Genomic DNA, 20046 nt, shown 5'->3' with positions numbered 1-20046 from the left:
AAAGAAATAACATCCAGAATTCAGCATGGATAAAAATATAAATGCCAGATTAAAAACGTGTGAGAAATTTTAATATTTAATTTAACTATGGCTCCTAGAAAAAAGTAGGAGCTCAGGGGAGAATGAAATCAAGGGTAAAACTTCCCAGGCTTGAAAAAGAAACCTTAGGTAAAAGTGTCAAGCCACACGTATGCACACAATACATATATTACTGTCCCCAGAAAGCCTCTGATTACGTGTCCTTCATCATGATACAAGCAACAATTAAGACACTAAAGCCACTCTCAAAAGCAAACAAGATACATGTGCTAATTGCAGTGCCAATCAAGATTCAGTAACAGGAGGGGAATTTGCCAAGCCCTCCATGTTGGAACTAGAGACTACCTCTCAAACAGGGAAAGAAAAAAAATTCCATAATGAAAACATCTTCAATTCTTCAACAGAACGACATAGTATCTATAAAGCAACAGTGTATAAAAAAACTGTAATATTTTCAGATGACAAATGGGTACAGAGCCTAGAAGCAAGCCCAAACCCATCCGAGCAGTGCCCATGGCAGAGGGGGATGCACCAAGTCCCTGGCACAGCGTCTTTCCAAGTTAAAAAAAAAAAAATCAAATCAAATCAAATCAAATGTTGTTTATCTTGTACTATCTCCACCACATAAGCAAAGCATACACATCTACGTGCGTTCCTGAACTGCTGACAAGATACAAACTGGAAACACTTTAGAAATCATTGTGGAATCAATTTCATTAACAGCCAAGTTTTTCATATAAAAAAAAAATCAAGACACACATCACAAAGATGAATGTCTGTTTATTATCCGAAAGTTTCTTCAACCATGACCTGAATCCAGAACAATGTTTCCCAAGAGAAATGTCTGCAGTGTTGGAAATGTCCTGGTCTGTAATGTAGAAGCGTGTAACATAATAAAATATAAAGTTACACGTGGAGCACAAGAAATATGGCCTGGAGCCATGGAATAACTGAAGTTGAAATAAACACAGCATGCCAGCATTTTACAGCCTGGAGTGAGGGGTTACAAAATCTGTGTGGTTTGTTACCTCTGCAGTTTTTACATTTTTAATAACAAAACCTCATCTGAGCTTAATGGCTAAATAAAATATGTCCAATCAACACCAAAGTTACTTTTAAAAAGTGCACACTGAATGGTTTCAGTTTTCTTAAGTTCTTTAAAAATATATTAAAATGTTTAATGTATAGGAACCTATGATGGATTTAATGAATAGCAATGTGCCCACCAGAAAAATAATGAAATAAGATGTTAATGCTGTTATGTTACCTAGGTAACTCTCCCTGATCTTTATGACGCAATGGAAAATATGAGATTTCAAGCCCTGTATTTGGGCTTCTTCCCTTTCTTTAATATACTGATGATGGGGTGGGGTAACAGATCTACATGTATCATTGATAGTTATTAATCCTGAAACATGGCTCAGGTCACTGTCCAGTGGTCAGGGAATGAGGCAGTTCCCAGAATCACGGGGATTCTTAGTGTTCACTCACACCTTCTGACCCCTCCTCCTCCCCCAGGGAGGCCACCACGGACTTGACGTTCATAGCATTCATTTACATTTTTCCCTTTATGACTTTTAATATCTCTGTGGGTCCCTAAACAATAGCTTTGCCTGCCAGGTTCTGAATTTTACATAGGCGAAATCATGCAATATTCAGTAAGGTGTTTTTATTTCTTCCCCTCAACACCGAGAGGAGTCTGTACAGAAACACAAAACTGGCTTATTTGCTCCTATACTGTGCTCCCTTTTATGACTGGTACATAATTTATGTTTCCCAGTCAGGCGGACATGAAGGCGTCAACCAGCTTTGTGGTACTACACAGTAAGGCTTCTCGTACCTGTTCTCTGGTGCATATGAAAATTTATCTAGGGCAGTGGCTTTTAAACTTTTTTTGACCATGACTCAGAGTAAGAAATGACATTTTTGAACAACATTACATACATTTGTGTGTATAAACGGGGGGTGGGGGGCGGGGGGCGCATAAAACAAAGACCCCTCTGACTTGAGACACAGTCTGACACTTTAAAATTCTTGGTTTGTGGTTTTCAATTTCTTTTCACTGCCTCCTTAAATGATTTCACAACTTCCAAATACGGGCTTCATGTTTGGAACAGCGCGCTGCTCCGTGTAGTTTGAGGAACGGGACAGCAAGGTCAGAAAATGCATCTGTCAAATGTCGTCAACTGTGATTTTTTATTTAAGTGAACGTTTTCATTTATTAGTATAAATTTTTCCCACTGTATCAGAGCAAAAACCGCAAAACAACACATTTTATCTTTTCATACGTCATTAAAATACTAATCACTTACCACACGCCAAGGAAGCAGGCACAGACTCCAACCCAGACCTATGGATTAAAACGCAGAGAGAAGGGGAAAGAATGGGGGGCGCGCTTCGGGGAGCAGCACCTGGGCGAGGCCCCAGAGAGCTAACAGCCGCTGCCTTGGAGGGTGAGGTTAGCTGAAGATTCCTAGAAGAAGAATCTACTCTGGGACATTTCTATTTTTAATTTTTACTCGATTCCTAAAACACCAAAGTAACACATTTGTTGCAAGGGGGATTCCCAACATTTTTGGAGCCCTTTTTTCGGTACAAAGCCAAAACCCTTACTAGCGAGCGACCTTAAAGTTGATGTGGAGACTGGAGAAAAGTACACAAGTTGCGCTCTGAATTCTCCCAGGAATTCTTAGGAGTCCAGCATTTTCAAGTAAGTTTAAGAGCACAAGCGACAGTGCTCAGTTATTGTTAAAGCATCCGAATAAGTCTATTTTCCCCAAAGGAACACAAATCACCTCTTCCCGACTTTTTAGCGTGTTAGCAACTTCCAAGTGTCACCAGGTTATAAGGACCGTCGCTTAAGTGCCGCATAGCGCACGGGCAGGACATGGGTGAAAGCTAGCGCGGCACGAGTGCCCGTTTGGATCAACCCGGAGCCTTTTGCTGCATCTCTGGCTGCAGCTGGGGCACCCAGGTTCAGAGTTTACCACCTCGGAGCCCGAAGGGCCCGGGACCCCGTTGTCTGCGCTCAGCGCGGCAACCCATCCCGCCGCTTGGCATGGCTATGCCATGCAATGGACCCGGCTGTCACTACTTACCTACCCTAGCCGGACTCAGGACTCAGGCGTCGCCGTCAGATCTCCGATCCTGGATCCGCGATCCGCAGGCAGGCGCAGCCTAAGCAGCCATGACGGCGCCCAGGAGATGCCCGCTTGCTCTCCACTCCCGATAGCCGCGAGCCTGGTGCCCGCGGCCGCAACTCCCCAAGCGTTCTCCCGCCTGCCAGGCGAGTGAGGTTGGAGAACGCCCCAGCCCCGACTAAATCAAGGCTTGGGGCGGTCCCAGCCCAAGCTGAGTGACAAATCGCCGATGCTGTGGGCTTTGCCGCGCAACACGCCAGCCAAGGGGATGGCTGCACGGACGAGGCTGCGGGCGGGGCAGCGAGAGGAGCTGCTCCCCCCACCCCAGTGTCACGTGTGAGGAGGAGGCCCCGTTGGGGCTCTGGGGGTCTGTGGGGGAGGACAGCCACGCAGCCCAGCGGTGACTCATCGGCTGTATGCGCAAAGCCAAGGTCTCCTAGGTGCCGCGTTGGCGCAGGTAGCCTCAACTCAGTCTGAAAATCTGCGTGGAGTATTGATCGCTCCATCGCAGAGCGAGATGATCCACCCTCGGCCACAACGCAAACCAGAAACTGGGCAGAGATGTGGTGTTGGTTAGGGGGTGGGGGATGGATGCCTTGTAAGCCAGAGGCCAAGGAACTTGGCATGGGCAATGGTACCACGGCTGGTGTGGGCTACAGAGGGCTCTAACAGCTTTGGGGGTCGATACCCCATGACAGCCCCTGTAGAAACCTTATTCTCCCTGTTGACTAGCGAAAAAACAAGACAGCTTGGAAGCAATTTTTGTGGCCAAAGGCTCGCAGTACCCAATACTTTAAAGGCATTTAAAATATGTTATAGTGTTTTGAGTTTTAAGAAAGAGACTGAAGCGAATCCCCAGCATTTGTTTTCGCCCTTGTAAGACACAGCTACTTAAAGGGGGGATCTGTGAACATACAGTGGAAAAAGTACGGAACAGGGCTTCCGGAAGCTTCAGGTTCGCCATCTCCTGAGTGAGAGTGAGAAGGTTAGTCTCCGTGCACTCTTTCTCCTATCCTAACCCAGACTCAACTTCCCACCGATGTTTATATTGCCTTTGGTGTATTAGCAGCTACATGTTCAATCTTAACTCCAGATTTAACGAATGTGATGGTCACAGTAAGCCTTTCCTAGATTACGTTTATCTAGTAAGAGAAGCTGGCTATGTTTTCCCTTAGCCATTTTCTTAAGTATAAGTGACTTCCACGTTAGCGGGAAAATAGGCTTTTATCTTTACATGTAGATAAACAAAACCTTGGTACTTTGAACCCAAATTTTGCAAAACCTAACAGAACACAAAATCAGTTTCTTCACAGATTAAAAAACAACAACAAAAGAACAACCAGGGGTCTCATGTAGTCCAGGCTGGCCTTGTACTCACTGTGTACCCAGACTAGCCTTGAACTCCTAATCCCTTTGCCTCTCTAAAATGCTGGCAGTACATACTTGCAACACTATGCCCACCTGCCTTACTGACGAAAGATCTCCATGCGAAGGCCTGAATCCTACATAAGCTTTTCTCAGAGGTCACTTGGTTTTTCTGCTTGAATGCCCAAAGAATTATTTATCAGGGACCAAACAGCCTGCTCTCCCAACCCCTACCCCGGTCCCACGTATAGCATGATTTTTAATTTTTGAGTTACATTCTTTCAAGAACATAATATTCCATTCATGTTATATCTGAACCAGCTTCCGTTGGAGGCCTTAGTGTTGTTTTTGTAGACTATTTTTTTTTTTCCGTTGAATTCTTTAGGTTTCAAGGCGTGGAGGCCTGGGAGGAAGAGTGCACATGGAAACAGCTAAGATTAGGAATACAGCTTGTTTAGACAACTCAGCCCTCCTCGCTGGTAAAGCCTAGACTCCTCAACTGAACCAGCACCTCCCATGAACTGGGACTGGGGTTGTCAGCAGAGCGTAGCACCCCAGGAGGCGGACTGAATAGCAGAATTAAAGTGTTCCACTTCCTGGACTCTTCATAAAGATGGTCCTGACTGACTCCCAGTGTGGCAGATTCTCGAGACTTCTCAAGGCTTAATCTAATAGGTTTTTTTCACCGTGTCTCCAAGGGGCAGGAAGATGGGATGGACATAGGCATATTGTACACACATGACACTTGAGTACATCTTAGCTCTGCTATCAATTCTCAAATTGGACACTGTAAGAATGCCGTTTGGGACAGGTTATGAGAATCTGTAATCCCAGCACTCAGAAGGCAAAAACAGGAGGGTGGGAAAGTTCAAGGCCGATCTATACTTGAGACAGCCACAGTGAGACCCTGTTTGAAAAAAGAAAAGAAAAATAAGAGAAGAGGTTTTTTTTTTTTTATTCTTTCCTTGGTTATTTTATATGCTGTTTTCTTTCCCTTGGGTGGTCTAATTTTGACTTTCTCATGCTTCCCTAAAATATGCTTATACAGGAATCTCTCGTTGATAATAAATCATAGGAAACCTCTTTTTTTTTTCTATTAAGCTATTTTCAGAGTTTTTTTTCTAGATGTGAATTGGTTTCCCTGTTAGCTGTGTCAGCTAAGCTTTCCCTCAGAAACACACATCCCCAAAGGGTTTTAGGACGCAGGTTGTAAATAAATCCTCACAAGGTAGAAACCAGGGAAGAAGATGGTGAATCACTAAAATGGGTGGGGTCGGGGTACTGCACAGCTCCTACCGGATGGCTTCTGTGCTACATGGCTGCAAGGCTACACCTCAGAAGTGTCATCAAGTCTATATGTAAAAAAACAAAAACTAAAACAAAAGCAACAACACGTGACATTTTCTCAAGAAACCCTCTCATTTTTGAAATACCACAGATGTCAAAAGCATCTCTCATGGTAAAACTGAACCACGGGGGTCTCTCCACAGCAGTCTCTCTGACAGTCAGAAACCCTGTAACCAGTTGTGCTTTTTCTAAGTACTTCCGAGTGCCATTTCATTCCACGGACTCTTTGCTGAATTCTTAAAATGTCTTTATCGGTCAGGCATGGTGGCTCATGACTATGACCCTAGCACTTAAGAGGTAGAAGCAAGAGGATTAGGTATTCGAGGAATTCAGTCTTCCTTGGTTACAAGGGAGTTCAAGACCATAATGCGCTACATAAGCCTCTAGCAGGGGGAAAAAGTTGTGTGTGTGTGTGTGTGTGTGTGTGTGTGTGCATGTATGTGTGTGTTTTCCTTCTCAAATAAAAATCAAGACAATTGATGCTGATTTACACTATGGTAACGTGTCAGAACACTTCACTATCAGGACTGTTTTTATAGGGGCTAGCAGCTATGAACTTTCTAATATTTACACCATGGGAACAGACAGTTGATACAAAATATGAACACAATAACCAAATAATAGGCGACAGTATCATTTTTCAGTCATGTAGAAAAGACACTGAGCAAAATCTGACATTCATTCTTGAAAACAAACCGTAGAACTATAGGGGACCTTCCTCGGCCTGCTAATGGGTGGACTCGTTTCCTATAGTTGTCACAATACATTACCACAAATGGCTGCTTCAAAACAAGAATCTTACTTTCTCACAACTCGAGAAGCAAGAAGTCGGCTGTTTAAAAGTATCAGCAAAGATCACGTGCACCCTCTAGTGGCCTTTGAGGAGAATTCATCCTTGCCTCTAGCAAGTTTTGGTAGCTGTTCTGTGGCTTAATGGTTACACTGTCACCTATTCCTGCCTCCATCTCCAGGGAGTCTTCTTGACTTGTGGCTCCATTGTGATCCTTTTAGGACACTTGTCATTGCATCGGAATAAGGTTTCACCTGAATTACTTTAACACAAGTATATTATCTGATATTTCCTTATGGAATCTTCTCAAAACTAGACCTATGGATTCCCTGGCCATCATTCATATACATACATACATACATACATACATACATACATACATACATACATATACAAATATGTGTGTGTGTGTGTGTGTGTATATGTATGTGTATGTGTGTGTGTGGTATATATATATATATATAAAATCACAAGTCCCAAGGATTAGGACATGGACATGGGTGTGTCTGGGAAGGTGTGGAACTTGCTTTGTAGATGAGGATGACAGTAAACTCATAGAGATCTACCTGCCTCTGCCTCCCAAGTGCTGGGATGTAAGGGACGTGTCACCACCACCACCACCTGGCAAGAGTGTTGTCTTTTAATCCTCCACAGCAGGTAAAATCCAGCTCTAACTTGTAGAACTGTAATGAATGGATTGTAACTTTTATAGGAAAAGAACATAGAGGAGGGAAAATCACCTTAAAATAATAGGTATGGGTGTTCCTTAAGAGGAAGAGGAAGAAGAAGAAGAAAAGGAAGAGAGGGTAAAGGAGGAAGTAGAGAGGAAGAGTAAAGAGGGAGGAGGAAGAGAAAGGAAAAAGATGAAAAAATGAAGAACACGGGATAATTGGGAGGCTGAAGTTCTGGTTTTAAGGCTTAACACAAAACTATAAAAACCAAGACAAGGAGGGCACTAGCAGCATGGAAAAAAGGAAACAGAATATTGAATCCAGAAACTGTTTTGTTTTGTTTGAGTCAGGGTATCATACACTCCATGTTAGCTAGCCTTGAACTTGATATGTTTCAGAGAATGATCCTGAACTGTTTATATGCTTGCCTCTGCCTCCCGAGGGCTAGGGTGACTGACAGGACCATCACTCTCAGATTAAAACCTGTTGATTTTTGGCAGAAGGATAATCAATTGGAAAGAGAAATAGTGGTGTGGGAACTGTCTGCTTATGTGTGTGTGTGGGGGGGGGGNGCCCTTCTGCTTATATTTAAAATAAGAAAATGAAACCAAAGTAGGTCACAGATCAACATAAAACACAAGCAATACATAATTTCCCAAACCGCTTTACTGATTGTAATAGCCACTAGTCTCTTTAGCACATTAACTGTCTAGTCCAGACTGAGACGAGCCACCTGTGAAGATTAAAGTTCAGTTTTCAAGGACTCTAGCTTTAAAAACGATATGTAGTGTCTCATCGACAATTTCATATCATGACTGGCAAGGTAGCTCAGCAGATAAAGGCTCATGACATGCAAACTTGACGACCTCTGGTCCATTCCCAGTTTGAAAGTGGGAACTGACTCTACAAAGTTGCCCTCTGACCTCCACAGGCATGTTGTGACACCTGCGTGTCTCTGACACCTAACACTGTGAAAAGTAATTTTATACTGACTTCATGTTAAAATGATAATGTTCTAGGTATATTAGTTTGAATAAAATAGATGACTTGAGTTTCCTAAAAGACGTGGTTCTCAGTATTTTCCTGTGGCTCCTGGAAAATCTGATACTTATGACTCACTTCCGGCAAATCTGAACTAGAAGAAACCCGTGGGGCAGGTGGCTGTTTGGAATGTTATACAAAACAAAGATTCTGAAAGAATAAATCAGTAAGCAGATTTACTGAAAATAAAGTCTTCCCTTCTTCAAAAGAGACCACTGAAGAAGAATAGAATTCTAAAATGAGCTACAAAAAATGAGCAAGTCTTCCTACATCGGTTAATCAAGATTACAAACACACACTCATGCACACACACACACACACACACGAACATATAAAAGACCTATCTTATACTGGGAGAAAAGACAACAATACAGACCTCTGATGTGGGACTCAAATATTTGAGTGACTCATGTGGTTCAACATATAATTAAGAATGAAATAAAAATGATCGATCAAAATGTGTGAAAAGAAGAGGACCAAAGAGGGCATAGATCTTAACTAGCAGTGGTGCAAAAGACATTTAAAATCCTTTCCCCAGTGCAAAGTAAAGCTAAATCAAAGTAACTCTATATGCCTACCAGTACAGCTATGGGGGAGGGGAGGAGACTGACAGAGCTAAGATTAGCAACAATGAGGAAAAACAGCAGCTAAAAGGAAACATCCCTAAAAGGAAAGACAATGAGGCTGTTTGAAAGTTCCTTTCTCTGTGTTTCTCCTGAAACTCAAGGAGTACAAACTAGCCTCTAACTCAGGCAATGCTCCTGTATGGGGGTAAGATGCATAAACCACATGTCTGGCTGTAAAATTACCTTATGAAGCTAAACATGTGTTTGCCTTATAATCCAGGACCCCGACTCTTATTTGGCTAAGGGAAAAGATACTGTGTCTATAAAACTACTTACACACAAGTGTTCAGGTTAGTTCCAAACTAGAAGCTCAAATGTCAGCAATGAAACGCACTGCTGTTCTGAACAGTCCTAAAGGAATAAATAAAACAGCATTCTGTATGCAAGAAATTACATGGAAACATACTGCATGTCTTGGCTTCTCTTACTGTTTCTGCAATAAAATATTTCGACAAGATCAGCTTAGTTGGAAATAGGTTTATTTCAGCTCACAGTTCAAAGTTGCAGCTCCTCATGGCTGGTCATATTTGCATCTGCAATTACAAAAATTTTTTTAAATTATTTTAAAAATTTAAAAAAACATACAAAGAAACAGATGAATGCATGCTTGCCTGTTTTTCTGCTCCCCCTTTCCACACACAGTACAAGACCCCATGCTCCCCCCAAAAAGGAGCCAGACTTCCCACATCGGTTGATATGATCAAGATCACTCACACACGGGCTGGTAAGATGGCTCAGCGGGTAAGAACACTGACTGCTCTTCCAAAGGTCCTGAGTTCAAATCCCAGCAACCACATGGTGGCTCAAAACCATCCGTAAAGAGATCTGATGCCCTCTTCCTGAGTGTTTGAAGACAGCTACAGTGTACTTACATATAATAAATAAATAAATCTTTAAGATCACTCACACACACACACACATACACACATATACATACATACACACATACACATACACACACACATACACACACACACACATACATACACTTGCGCTCATACACATGCACACAAGCATATGCCAGCTAGCCTGGTCTACATGGTAAGGTTCCAGCCACAAGAGAAACCCTGTCTCAAAAAGTGTGAGGCACAAAAGGATGACAGACCACGCTGTCCTCACCTCCATAGACATACACAGTGCACATTTATACACATGCACACATAGAAATAATTTTGAGAAATGGGTAGAGGACTGGTAGTTAAACTGAGGGCCCAACAAAACAGTATTGGGGAGGAAAGAAACTGTGAGGGCTGATAAACCATCAGCTAAATCTTTGGACTTCAGAGGAAGCCAACCCCAAGGTGAAAAAACAAAACAGAAATCTGGAATTTGCACAAGCTAAATTGAGGAAGACCCTACTTACAGACCCAGAATGAAAGGCCTAAGATGAGACAACTGCTAAGCACCCAAAGCTGACTATAAACTACTAGGGTAAATTGGATGGAATATTTGTAGTCTATATAGTTTAGCCTATATATCCTTGCAAAAAACCAGAATTACGGTGTTACCAAAAGGGGGAAGAGTAATTTTTATTGGGAAGAGACTTACTAGAATCTACCTTTAAAAGAACTTAAAATTAGTACCATTTCCACTTTGAGGTATAGATAGCAAGGATAAGAAAGGCATCTATTTCTTACAAGTAATATAATTACAGGTGAAACAAAGAAAGAGAGAAGGAAAAGAAGGAAAGAGAGAGAAGAAGGAAAGAGAGAGAAGAAAGAAAGAAAGAAAGAAAGAAAGAAAGAAAGAAAGAAAGAAAGAGAAAGGAAAGAAGGAGAGAAAGAAGGAAAGAAAGAAAGAAAGAAAGAGAGAGAGAGAAAGGAAAGAAAGAGAGAAAGAGAAAGAGAGAGAGAGAGAGAGAGAAAGAAAGAAAGAAAGAAAGAAAGAAAGAAAGAAAGAAAGAAAGAAAGAAAGAAAGAAGAAAAGAAAGAAATCCTTCCTATGTGGAACACACATCCAAAGGCTATGAAATCAATGTGTGGAAGAGTCATCTGTACTCCATGCTCACAGCAGCACTATGTCCAACAACATAGGTAGTGCACAACTTTAGTCCCAGTATTTGGTACATGGATCTCTGTGAGTTCAAGAACAGCCTGATCTACAGATCAAGGTAGCATGGAATAGCCTTCCACCTTTAAAGAGAACACTGAAGATTTTGTAAGTGTGTAGGCTGGGCACAAAGAAGCAAGTACCACATGACCTCACCTACATGCACAACATGAGAAATAAGACTCATGGGAGTAAAAGGATTATAACCAGGAGCCTATAAGGTATAGGATTGAAGCTCTATGGATTAAAGGTTACAGGATTTTAGCTATATAGCACCAGATATCAATAAAAGAAAATCACTAAAAGAGGACTGGGGCTGTAGTTCAGCTGGTAGAGACCAGCTTCGCATGCTTGCATGCATGATGAAGCCCTGGCTTTCATCCTCAGCATCGTGTAATCCAAGCATGGCATTGTACACCTGTTGCATGTAATAAATAAAAAATCATCCACGCTATTGCCGGCTTGGCACCGGCCGGCTGTCTCCGTCTGTTCCCAGCCCAGCACACAGCCCGAGACCATATGTCTTCCTCAGCCAAAGCCTTTCCGGAGCTCCGATAGCTCTCTTGGTCCCCACGGGCAGCTGTGGGTTTGCTCTCGCCAGCCTGCACTCCACTCAATACCTTTCCCCTGGAGCTCCTTGCCCAATCTTCCCGTGCCAAAGCCTGGCTGAATTCTGACTCTGCTAAGTTCTTTCCCTTTATTTAGCCCATTTGAGTCACCACAAAATAGGAAACACCAGGCAATCCTTGTTTAGAATCAACAGATAACACAGTCGCTGGGCACGGAATCTATCATCCTAAATTCATCAAGTATTCAATGTCAGAAATCTTCCTGATGGTCTCTGCCACCAGACCTAACAATCCACGGCCTACATCCTGTCCACCTTGCTCCCACCGCTCAAAAGTAGGTGCCTGTCTCCTGCCTTCCCTCTTCCTCTCTCGGACCCAAGGCCCGCCTCCTCCTCACCCAGTAATTGGTTTCTTGTCGTCTTTATTAATTAGGAGAAAATTCTGCTACACACACCTATAAACACAGTCCTTAGGAAGTGAAGGCAGGAGGATCACGGTTGTCTTTGTCTACATAGTGAGTTCAAGGCCAGTCTGGAATACATGAGACCCTCTCAAACAAATAATAGAAGTATTAATAAGTTTTGGGTTGGATAGATGGCTCAGCAGTTAAGAGCACTAACTGCTCTTCCAGAGGTCCTGAGTTCAATTCCCAGCAACCATATGGTGCCCACAACCATCTGTAATGGGGATCCAATGCCCTCTTCTGTTGTGTCTGAAGACAGCAACAATGTACTCACATACATGAAATAAATAAATCTTAAAAAATAAAAGATAATAAGTTTTAAGCTCTCTCACTATAAAGGTATATAAAATAGCTTGGTGTAGCCATTCCACAGGATGTGCATATATCATGTTTCACCCAACATATACAATTTCAAGTGTCGATTATACAAACAGAACAATGGAAATCAAAATTGATCCCTACTACTCTAACCCAGATTTATATTATCCCAGGAACAAACTTTTTTAAGAGCATCATCCATAATATCAAATTAACAATTTACACATACCTCCTAAATCAAGATGCTGAAGGAAGTACCTCACACCCATAACACTCCTGCAAGAAAACATAGTCTCAGTATTTAAATGATGGAGTAATTAGCAAACCAAAATTGAAGTACATAAAAAAGTTTAGACTTAAAAAAAAACATCATTTACAAAGAGAACAAGTCTGCGATTCCAGAGTAAATGAGATTCACAACACTAAACTAACACTCAATATCCAAACGACTTCCGGGTTGCTTGTTTTAATGCGCTTTCATCACCAAAACACTAAATAGATTTGAGTGTGCACTGTCCATTGAATACTGGGTTGAGTTTCCTGAGGATAAATAACGGCTCTGTGGTTATTCAGGAGAATGTCACTGTTCCTAGGAAATATATGCTGAGGAATTCAAGGTGAGGCAGTCACAAATCTAATCTACCTATTCAATGAAATAAATAAGCATACATACATCACGCAAGGAAGGAGCAGAAAGCTATATTATACTATTCTTTCAGCTCCTTACTTAGAAAGACTTCCAGACCACAGAATCCCTCCGGTCAGATGTGTATGTACATCTAATTAGGATGCTCCTTAATTCAGGCTGTTCAGAATTTCCCAGAGGGCCCGGGACAAATGCAGACATAATTCCCAACAGAGTTGTGTTCAGTGTTGCCCGCCAGATCTTACTGAATTGTTTCTTACACATCCCTCCGCCCCTCACATTGTTGAATCCAAGTAGGAACCCCCAGGGTGACACTGCTTGGAGCCAGAGCCCTTGAGCGACTGTGAAGAGAAGCTCAGGATGGGACTGGAGTCTTAGGAAGGGACACCACAGAGCCAGCTTGCTCCCACCTAGCCCCCTACCCTTCCTTGTCCAACCAAAGCCCACTGCATGCAAACCAGGGGGGCCTACGGGGTCACACTTGCTGCACTCCCAGCCGGCAAAACTGTCACAAATTATGCTGCTGTTTAAGGCTCCCTGTCAGAGCAGACAGACAAGCCTGGGACATAAGAGGCTGCTAAGTATAGAAGAAAGAACTTCCGGCAGCCTCTCCACTGGTAATCTAGTTGAAGCCTGCACTACACTCCTCCACAAAACCATTAGGATGACAGAAGCATGATGGTAGAGGGCAGGAATGGACACTAAGTAGGCAATGAGTCACCCAGACAATGTGTCTGGTGCGTCCACATGTGTCGCGTTCACTAACTGAAGCTGGCCAGAAAAGGACTTCACACTTGTGGTTGAATTAATCACGTCAAAGGGTAGGCAGGGTAAGAAACTTTACCAGTTTGACTTTGTCTGAACATTTTTTTAGGGAATTTTAGTTGTTATTCTAGGGTTTTATTAACTGCCTGTACATAACCTACCAAGTACTCTGTACTATTGCTCTTGGTGAGCATTCCAGTATCTGTTCTGCTCCTCAGAGGACAGTTTTGCAGGGAGAAGAAATATGAAATGTGTGTGTATGTGTGTTGTGTATGTGTATATGAGTGGATGGTTTTGTGTGTCTGTGTGTATATGCGTGGGGTGTGTGTGTATCTGTGTTTGTGTGTGTGTATATGCATACCTATGTGTGTGTGGTGTTTGTGCATGTGTGTCTGTGTCTATGTGTGTGTTCATGTGTTTATGTATGTGTGTGGCTGTGTGTGTGACTGTGGTATTTGTGTCTGTGTGTATATATGTGTGTGTCCTGTGTGTGTATATGTGTGTGTCTGTCTGTGTGTCTGTGCATGTGGGTGAGTGTGTGTGCTTGTGTTGCAGTGCTTATATGTATGTGTGTGAGAGTGGTGTTTGTGTCTGTGTGTGTGCATATGTGTGTGTGTATGCGTCTGTGGTATTTTTGGCTGTATGTGTGTCCTGTACATGTGCCTGTAAGTGTATGCGTGTATGTGTATCTGTGTGTGAGTGTGTGGTGTTTGTGTGTATCTGTGTGTATGTCCATGTATGTGAGTGTGGTGTTTGTGTGTATGTCTGTGTGTGAGTGTGTAGTGCTGTGTGCATCTCTGTGTGTGTATATATGTGTGTGTATATATGTGTGTGTGTCCATGTGTTGTATGAGTGTGGGGTGTGTGTGTGTGTAGTGCTGTGTGCATCTCTCTGTGTGTATATATGTGTGTGTATATATGTGTGTGTGTCCATGTGTTGTATGAGTGTGGGGTGTGTGTGTGTTGGTATGTTGGGAGCTGGGGGCATGCTTACCTGTCTGTGTGTGGGCATGTGAAAGAAAACTAGAGGTTTGTCTGGTAACTTCCTACTTAGCTTCATCTTTAAAGTTCTCTCTTTCTGTGTGTGTGTGTGCATATGTGAGTGAGGGCTGCAGCATGTGTGTGGAGGTGAAAGGACAACTTTCAGGAGTTCTCCTCTTCCACTATGCCTGGTTTGTCAGGCTCAGTGACTTGCGTTTCACACCCTGAGTTAGCTTACCAGCTCCTACCTGACTTTTTTGAGACGTGGTCTATGCTGGCCAGCCAGCAAGCGCCTCACCATGTACAGACATGGACCACTGTATCTGCCTTTTTATATGGGAAGTGGGAGTCTGAACTCAGGTTTTCACACTAGCATGACACGCACTTTATACACAGAGCTCTCTCTCCTGCCCTCCAGCATCCCTTTGATTGACTGAATGGCCATATAGTAAAAGTAGATAGAGAAATCCTAACGTCTACTTGATTCCTTGACTGACTACAAATGTCACATGCTTGGGAGGCATGGAGAACCTAGAGACTGCCTGTGAGCAGGACTTAGAGACACACTCCAAGTTGATTTTTGCTGTCTTGTAATTGTGAGGAGTCTGATAGATTCGTTTCCTTTTTCATTGTGGCATGCCATCATAGCCGCTGTGCTAGATAGTGGGAGTAATAATACAATTCCACAAAGAAATGAGATTCTCCTGCTGTACGGTTCAAGTAGTTCTTACTCCTTTATGAGAACAGCTAGAAAGGTAAGATCTGACTAGACATTGGTGGTACTCCAACAGGGCATTACAAGTAACCATGGAATCATAGAAATTAATATGGAAAAACACCTGTTCCCTAGCCAGTAACATAGTATCCCTATTTTGTACACAAGGCAATCAAGTCTGTGGAGCTGACTAATAAGAAATAGAAGAGGAGAGGAGAAGGTGGCTGGAGAAGAGACGATCCCATCTTTCTGGCTGGCTTCTTGCTCACCATCATGCCTCTGCCTCCCGAGGCATGGGATTACCATGCCTGGCTGTCCAAATGGCTCCGAGTGCGTGCATGCGTGCATGTATAGGTAAGCTCATATACCTTGACATGCGTGTAGCGGTCAGAGGGCAAGGTTCTGGAGTTGTTTCTTTCCTTCTACCTTATGTAGGCTATTGCCAAGAGTATGCAGCAAGAACCTATACCTGCTGAGCTCTCGTTTGCCCCCACCTTATCTTCCTGAGACAGGATCTCTCAATGGCCTGAAACTCATGGATTAGGTCTGACTATCTGCCTTTTTTGATGCTGGAATTATAAGCATGTGCCACCAAACCCTGAATTTTACATGAGCATTAGGGACCAAATTCAGCACACAGCAGCACACAGCAAACCTTTTCTGAGCGGAGCGGAGATGCCTCTCCAGCCCAAAAAGAGGGTGTTTAAAGTACACGTGCCAAAAAAAAACCTGGTCATGATTATAATATTTGAAAATTATTATTTGATAAAAGGCTTATGTTCAGATAGACAAAGAACACCTAAAACTTAACAATCCAATTTTAAAATGGACAAAAACACCCAGTTGTGGTAGCACAACTTTAATCACAGCACTTAAGGAGGTGGAGGCAGGCAGGTCTCTGTAATTTCGAGGCCAGCCTGGTCTACAGAGAGTGTTCTGGGATAGCCAGGGATATACAAAAAACAAACAAAAAAACCAACCAACCAAACAAAAACTGCCTGAAAACAAAAGAAAAGAAAACAAAAAACAAACAGAGAACTGGACAAAACTCTAAGTAGACAGAATGCACCAAAGGAGTTCCGGAGATGGGGCATAAGCATCTGAAAAGATGATCATTATCATTTGTCTTTATGGCAACACATTTTCAAAACAACTATTAACTTAAACTATTCACTTATTAGGATGGCTAAAATCCAAAATTCTGACAAGACCAAATGTTGCTGAGGCTTCAGAGCAAGAACCTGTCATTGCAGATGGGCCTGCAGAATGATACAACCATGAGCTAGAAGCTACCTTGTCAGCACACTGCAAAGTTAATCTTGCCTCACTGTCCAGCAATCATGCTCCTAGGTATGTATATGGTTGCTAAGAAACACACACACACACACACACAAATACACATGAATGTTTATAGATTTCACCAAAAACCTAGGAGCAACCATTGTTATTGTATATATAAATGTATAACTAAACTGTCTTGAAAGACTGGGTAGAGCAGGGTTCCATTCACATATTTGAAAGGGGGAAACATTACATAGGGAAGACGCAGGCGATGACTGACTACATGAACATGGGACTCACTCGTGTTTAGGACATCTGTACGATGATGTCGTGATGGATATGTAGCTGTGTACAATAGACAGGACCAGAGCACAAACAGGAAAGTCTTTAATGGATCCAAGTCTCAGAAATCAAGCAGGAGGTCATGGGATCCCGGAATGAGAGGCTGACAAAAGAACGCAACCAAACTAGTGATAAATGGCACAAAGCTATCAAGCTGGGGGAAGGAAAATGGAAAAACAAAACCAAACAAAACTGTGCTGACCTAAGGGAGCTGGGAAGTGACTAAGGACAAAAGGAGCTGTGCTTGAAACAGTCCCCACAGTCTGGCTGATAAAGTTCTTTCCCACAGTGCATCAGTGGGGAGTTCTGAAAGCATAGACCATGCCCACCAGGAGCAGGGCTGGGGGCAAGGCTTTCTCATGGCTGGGAAGGGAAGTTATAGATAAGCAAGAACATACCATGCAGTGTTAAACTAGACAGGCTTGAATCTGTTGTTTGACTTAGTGCAGACCCTCATGGGCTTATAGATAATTATAGCGATGTGTGCACACATACATTTTCTTGTTCTGTTTGCTACCATGACCTCCATGCAATAACATCAGAGTAGCAACCAGACAGGTGCATGTTAGACAGCTGGCAAGCAAGGTAGGTGCTCAAAAACAAACCAAGAATGGTGCTCTGAGAAAGGGACACAGAAGCCAAGTAAAAAGTTCTCCAAATGACCAAACCTAGAATAATTTGTGCAGCAAAATAATTCACGTAGAATTGGATGAGAACCAAAGTAGACGATAAACAACAATTTTTATCAGTGCAAGTTTAGGCTGATGTAAATAATCAAGGAAGCAGAATCCTGAATAATTCTCTGTGCTCTCCGAGAGGTTGAGCAGATCCCCCTTCCCCCATCACTGAGCACGATCTACTCATGGGGCCTTCCTACCAAAATGCAGTGTGGAAACAGAGAACAGGAATGTAGCTCTGTGCAGAAGACCCACAAGCCCCGCCTCACACAGGAGATAGACATCACCAGGGAGGGGTAAGGGATGTTTCGAGCACATCCGCTCTACCTTCACTTCTGTGGTCTTCTTCCCTGACCATGAAGAAACCCTCAGAAAGCCCAAAGTGAGTGGTTTCATGTAACTTAATTAACCATTACTTATTAACTATCAAAGTCATTTAAAAAGGAAAATATGAGACTGTCAACAGCCAAGACATCCCTAAGGAGTCATTACTAAATACCACAGGATCCTTGATGGAATCCTGGAACAGAGGAAGGACAGTGGGACAAGATGAATGGAATTCAAATAAATATGGGGTTCTGGTAATATTAATGTATCAAATCCAGCTCTTTAATTACAACAACTGTACTTAGCAACTGTACTTGGTGGGAGGGGCTTATTTTGTGTATATTTTGTGTATGCATGGATCATAGATAATGATATAAAGTACATCTCTCCTATTTTTTAGATTTTTTTTAATATAATATATTCTGAGTATGATTTCTCCTACCCCTAGAATATAATCTTAACGTAGGTTAAAGCCCGAAGACCTAGGAAGCTACCGTAATCAGTTCAGTTATGGCCCTGGCCTTAAGGAGCAGCAGCTTAGCATGGGGAGAAAAAAAGGCAAGTAAATCTATAGTATAATGAGCTGGGAGGGACTTACACACACACACACTCACTCACACATACACTCATACACACACACACACACACACTCATACACACACACACATGTATGCACACACGCACACACACAAACCAAATGTACACCAAAAAAATTAAAAACAAAATTAAACAACCCCCCAAATACTACATTTATCTATTCACATACTCCTAAGCCAGGAAATATCATATAGATTATTTATTATGTCACTCTACTATATGCCCAAAGGAATTCAAGACATGCATCTAGCTCAATCACTGCACAAATTCCCCTAGAGGCATCCTAACAAATTTCTGATAGTGTTTTTAATGAAATCCTTATTCATGAGCTACTGATAAATTCAACTCTCTCCGAGTCCCTGGTTTACTCAAATGTCCTTCACTGTTGTTTCAAGTTAAAAAATAAATGTATCTGGGCGCTTCTGGACCACTCTCACATGAACAGAGGCAAGTGCATGCCCCATTTGGGTTTAATGCTTTTAATAGAACAATTTCCTTCGAAGGGTCAAGAGAGTTGAGACTGGGGATGTAGCCAGAATGTTTGGGGCCCAGTACCTGCCAAATAACTAAGGAAATTATCCCTGAAGATGAACTCTGCCCATTGAAGATCCCCGGGGTGAGTTAGTTCACTCGGCCTTCTCAATGAGAATTAAGTGCATTAGTAAAACCCACTTTTAATCAAACTCAGCTGTATCACAAGATCCTTAAGTCATTAGCAATGTAGAGATCCAAAATAAGAAGAAGGCGGGAGAGGACCTTCTTTTGTTTCTGTAGGCTCTGTGAGGAAATGGTAAGAAGAAAGAGAAAGCAGGACAGGAATAGGGGACAGACAGACAGTGAGTCCAAGTCGGGACAGTGAGAGAAAGAGGCAAAAATGACTCAAAAGTGGATAATTGAACAAGACCAGCCAGGGTGACAACTGACCCTAATCCTTGCCAATCCCCAGACCAACTGGAGAGCCTGGCTAAAAGCCACAGCCTGACCACAATTCTGAGATTGTGCAGCCTCTGGACTTATGCAAATATCAAAGTGTTCCTCTCCAGGAACAAGGTAGGACCATTTAAGACTATCCCTGCACTGGGGAACTGACACTTTACTCGGCCAAGGAAAGTTTAATCATTTGATCTAAGATTCTCCATTCCTTCAGTCTTGCACAGGCATGCACAGACTCACATGTAACCTGACCCTCAAGAAAGGGTTCTGCTGGTACCCTCTTAAATCACCTCGGAGTGGCATTTATTTTGATATGAGAACAAACAGACAGCAAACAGGGTATTAAACGGGAAACAAGAGAAGCA

General features: G+C 42.6%; 1 protein-coding gene across 9 annotated transcripts in view; it reads right to left on the bottom strand.

The window, feature by feature from the left end:
- Plagl1 (PLAG1 like zinc finger 1) overlaps positions 1-3400 on the bottom strand; it is a 39940-nt gene extending 36540 nt beyond the window's left edge. For 5 of the 9 annotated variants that reach the window (XM_029482242.1, XM_029482237.1, XM_029482243.1 and 2 more), the window contains exon 1: positions 3138-3400. The gene's annotated coding sequence lies outside the window, so the exon portion shown is untranslated. Of the gene's footprint in view, positions 1-2351; positions 2390-3137 lie in introns of all 9 variants that reach the window. The other 4 variants (XM_029482238.1, XM_029482245.1, XM_029482240.1 and 1 more) reach the window with 3 other exon arrangements.
- Between the last annotated feature and the right edge of the window lie 16646 nt (positions 3401-20046).

Source organism: Mus caroli, chromosome 10 (assembly GCF_900094665.2).
Source record: "Mus caroli chromosome 10, CAROLI_EIJ_v1.1, whole genome shotgun sequence".
Lineage (NCBI taxonomy): Eukaryota > Metazoa > Chordata > Mammalia > Rodentia > Muridae > Mus > Mus caroli.
This window is presented reverse-complemented; position numbering and strand designations above follow the sequence as displayed.